This window comes from Lissotriton helveticus, chromosome 2_1 (assembly GCF_964261635.1).
Source record: "Lissotriton helveticus chromosome 2_1, aLisHel1.1, whole genome shotgun sequence".
NCBI classification, from domain to species: Eukaryota; Metazoa; Chordata; class Amphibia; order Caudata; family Salamandridae; genus Lissotriton; species Lissotriton helveticus.
In genome coordinates, this window is record NC_136059.1 from 865,851,316 (window position 1) to 865,856,242 (window position 4,927).

Here is a 4,927-nt window from a genome sequence, read left to right on the forward strand (position 1 = left end):
TAATGCTGATGCCTGGATTCTGCACAATGAAGAAACTTACATTGACGAGTCCCCTAACGCCTTAGGACACTGTGAATTCCAGGTGGAGCCAGCCCTCAAACACAAATTACAGGTAAGATAAGCGTTTGGATGGGAGGTAGTATAATGGAGTGTTCGGAGAGGCGAGAGAGTGACAGTGGTACTGGTAGTAAAGTCCTAGGGCTCTTGAATTAACAAACTCTGTGACAGGCATTTACTTTGGAAAACATTTGGCCTATTGCACGTGAACGTTTAGGCGTTATTATTGCTCGCTTGCCTGTCTTAGGGGTGCTGTCTGTGGGGCTTCTAGGTTTTTGTGGTGTGTGAGCACCGCTGCCACATTTCTAATGTTGATTGCTTTTGTTTTGCAGAAAATCCACGCCGGGAAACTCCAGTTGTGGCCCTGCTGCAGAACGCTTTAGGACTCTGTGAATTCCAGGTGGAGCCAGCCCTCAAACACAAATTACAGGTAAGATAAGCGTTTGGATGGGAGGTAGTATTATGGAGTGTTCGGAGAGGCGAGAGAGTGACAGTGGTACTGGTAGTAAAGTCCTAGGGCTCTTGAATTAACAAACTCTGTGACAGGCATTTACTTTGGAAAACATTTGGCCTATTGCACGTGAACGTTTAGGCGTTATTATTGCTCGCTTGCCTGTCTTAGGGGTGCTGTCTGTGGGGCTTCTAGGTTTTTGTGGTGTGTGAGCACCGCTGCCACATTTCTAATGTTGATTGCTTTTGTTTTGCAGAAAATCCACGCCGGGAAACTCCAGTTGTGGCCCTGCTGCAGAACGCTTTAGGACTCTGTGAATTCCAGGTGGAGCCAGCCCTCAAACACAAATTACAGGTAAGATAAGCGTTTGGATGGGAGGTAGTATTATGGAGTGTTCGGAGAGGCGAGAGAGTGACAGTGGTACTGGTAGTAAAGTCCTAGGGCTCTTGAATTAACAAACTCTGTGACAGGCATTTACTTTGGAAAACATTTGGCCTATTGCACGTGAACCAACACGATGACAGTGTTCAGTTAAATGAACTTACTGCAAAACCACCACCCACCAAGCTCAAAAGTAGTAAAAAAACAGGTATGCTCAGATAAAGTTTGAAAAAGTATATTTATATCCCTAACAAAATAATCTCCCGCAAGACCCTCCCTAACCCCAACAAATAAATAGTCCTTCAAAAGTCCCCAAAAAACCCAACTCCCAATTCCCACCCCCCAAAAGTCTCTAAAAAAGGGGCAAGGGACACTCTAGGGATGCAAGCTGTTAAGTTTGGCCTCCAGGGCATCATGCCTTAGGGCCAGGGCATCATACTTCTCCTGGAGGGTGGCGTGATCTAGGCGGAGGCCCTCCACCACATTCTGATATTGGTTCCATTTCTGGACCTCCGCCTCTAGGTCGGACACTCTGCGGAGTGCACGGCGCAAGCGAGCCTTAACAGTACTGCGAGGTGCAGCTTTTGCTGCTCGGCGGTGGCGTCTTCCAGCACGGCTCCGGTTCGCTGGAGCACTGCGCTTACCGGCAGAACGTGGGGTCACGGAGGAGGATGCAGATGTTGATGCACTGGACTGTGTGTCGTCCCCCTCCAATTCCACCAGCCGCCGATATTGGGCAACAGTTGCTTCCAGCCTCCGTTGCCAGGCCAGTACAGCCAGCATACTCCTCGTCGGTTTTGAGGTTTTAGTATTGCCAACTATATGAAGAAAGAAAGACATAATATGTAACCAATGCTCTTTAAGAATATGATTAACACAAAATAATTCAGCAGGAAGTTGTGTCACAGTACAACTAGCAACTAGCCAGCGCAGTACAAAACTATTCAGGCCAGTATCATGGGCGTCCGCAGGGAGGGGCAAGGGGGGCGCTTGAATCACCATTTCCCTTCCCACAACTCACTTGTATCCTTGGTTTGATGCTCTTTCATATGAAAGAGATCTGGCAGAAGCCCAGGCGATATGTCTGTTTCCCTCTCTCTCTCTCTCTCTGTCTCCCTCTTTATGTCTCCCTGTGTCTCCCTCTACCTCGCTGTCTCTCTCTCTCTGTCTCCCTCCCTCACCCTCCCTCTGGCTCCCTCCCTCTCTCTCTCTCCTTCTGTCTTCCTCTCTCTCTGTCTCTGCCTCTATCTGTCTGTCGGTCCCAGCCTGCTGTAATTACCATATTGTAATTTGTCACTGGGCCACCACTGGATACACATCATATCCTATCTAAGAGTCAGATAGTACCATGATCCAGCTTACCTGTACTCGCCACCGCCACTGTCTCCTTCCTCACAGTCTGTACTTCTTGGTCCGACTCCTCTAGCGCCGCCTCCTCCCCAGATTGATCCTCGGACTCCGAGTCAAGGATCACCACCACATCCGAGCTGGCCCCGCCACCAGATGTTCCACCTACAAAGTTGATTTAAGAATGTTAGATTACACCACTCCACTAGTTTTTGGTCTATTAATGAAAAAATGTGAAAACAACAGAAAAATTAATTGACTGTCTTCTCTAGTCTAAAGTAAAAATGTCCCTCCTTCCAGGGAAAGCTGTTGTCTTGCTTCATTTTGTTGTCACAATTGTTGAATGCTTGCTTAATTTTAACACACTCCATTTTTCTCTGAACAGACAGAAACTGGACTTCTAAGGACAAGAGCAACATCAACTTCAAACCAGGTGAAAGCTCGGCTCGACCACAAGAAATGTTTTCCATTACTCATCAACTCAGCACCAAGCACTTTTCCATTTCCAACTAACTTTATTTTAATATATGTGTTTACTTAAACTTTTAATAAAGCTTTTAAACTTGAATAGACTCTGTGGTTTTTAGTCCTCCAGACTAGAGTGACTGAGCGAAAAGTTTTGCAATTTTTGCAAGGAGGAGTCCGTGCCGCTGACACTACCAGGTTTATTTATACAGTGTGCCAAACACGCCACTCTGAAATATTATTACTCTGGTCTTTGGTGTCCATAGTTCGGTTTGTGGAGAATTGTCCCTGCAACAGTAGGATTATTGATTTTGCTCCTATCTAAACACTATTTCGAAACAATTAAATTAGGAACGCTTGGACAACAATAGGTCCTCTATATTTAAATGAAAACTTACTGGGGCCAGCAAAGGAGCACTCGCCGCCCTGGCCTGCATCCTCCTCCTTTGGAGCCACTGCATCCGATTTTTCGGTCCGCTTGCCCCTGGGCGGACCTGACGTACAACATGAAAGAAAGAACAGAAAACATTGATGATTGCTGCTTGTCGATGTCCTTGTCAACCAAATCAAACATTTAGAAAGAACAAGAACCAACTATTTCAGTCAAAAAGAGGGCTACAAAGGAAGGACTGCACCTGAGCCTCTACTCTAGGGGCAGATTTACAAGCCCCTTGCAGCTCTTTTGCTCCGTTCTTGCGTCACTTTTGTGACGCAGCGCCACAACAAGAGAGGCGCCATGGTGTGGCGTATATTAACAACGTGACGCATATGGGAGATGCATCCCATTCTAAAGCCCTGCGCCATTAGGGAGCGTTCCAGCGCAAGGGAGGGCGTTCCTGCGCAGGAACGCATGCTAAAAGTGGCTATGGGGAATAGATAAAATTTCAATCAGTCATTTAGGACAATGATGCGTCACTGAAACCCTGCGCCTGCATGAAGCAGACTTACGGCTTGACGCAGCATTGCTGGAGCTGCGCCATCGTTGCAACCCAACTCCATCAGTGAGCCGCCTTTACGGCACCGATGCGTAACGCTTCGGTGACGTTTTGGGACCATGGTGTGCAGCATTGTAAATACGGCGCACCATGGGTGGTGCTGGCGTGCCGCACACTTTGCAGGGATGCGCAGGTAATTGCTAATCTGACACTTAGGGGCATACTTACGAGTTCTGAGCTGGACACCTGCAGATGTGCACCAGAACAAATGCGTAACGCAAAACTAACCTTGCGTCACGGCAGATGCGCCGCTATTACAATGCGGCAAACCCTGGCGCAAGGGTAGGCAGATGCGTGACGCATCTCGTGACGAAAGAGGGGCGCATCTCTAGAGTCGCGTCGCGGTCGCGATGCAACTATAGCAATGCTCAGGGCTGCCCAATACTCAACATACCGCATCAGTCCTTACGCCTGCTTCAAGCAAGCAGGCATAAAGAATTGACATAGCAGCGTCGCGGAAGTGCCTGCGTTAAATCTTGTAGATTTCACGCAGGCACTTTTGCGAGGCGCACAGCTGCCTGACCGCCACCCCCCCCCTTGCGTGGGAACGCACCCATTGTGGCACAGGCCCAGGCCTTCACGTGGCGCATCTCCTTAGATGGATCACGTTGTACATGACTCGCAGGGATGCGCCACGTTTACGTCGCTGTGCGTCAGGTAAGGCAGCGTAAACGTGGAACAAGGGGTTTGTAAATCTGCCCCTTTGTGTCTAGCATTACGCAGTTCTGTAAAATACACTCATACATTACTCAGCCCAATTAAATGAACACAAAATAGAAAACAAATAAGCAGTGGCACCGCCACAGAGAAGGAGAACAGTGCACCTGAAATGCACAGAAGATTTTGAAATATTAATTTACCTCTCTTATCAATGTAATCAGCAGCATTATTGCTCTTTGTAAAAAAATTAAAGCAAACATTTGCAATATAACACAGTCACACAGAGCAGGAGAAAAAACAGAGTAGTGAGTGATGAAAAAATTGCTACTACTACTCACCAAGCCCGGGGACCTCCACTCCCAGCACGTCTAGCAGGTCACGCTCTCGGTCCAGGATATCGGTCCAGCGGTGGGTGACTTGATTGTAGGTGCGCTGGACCCCCGTGATCTTAAAAAGGGCCCGGCACACCTGCCCCCACCGCTTCTGTCGCTCCTGGCTGTTGGTGTAACCAGCAGCGATCCTGCCGCCTGCCGCGATGGTCCTGGGGAGACGGCGCTGCACATAAAAAACA

General features: G+C 48.3%; 1 long non-coding RNA gene across 1 annotated transcript; it reads left to right on the forward strand.

Annotated features, from left to right (window-relative positions):
- Positions 1 to 388: 388 nt before the first annotated feature.
- LOC144819532 (uncharacterized) lies at positions 389 to 2,798 on the forward strand. Its single transcript, XR_013607430.1, has 3 exons — positions 389 to 487; positions 765 to 862; positions 2,622 to 2,798. It is a non-coding gene; the product is annotated as an uncharacterized LOC144819532 (long non-coding RNA).
- The last annotated feature ends 2,129 nt before the right edge of the window (positions 2,799 to 4,927 follow it).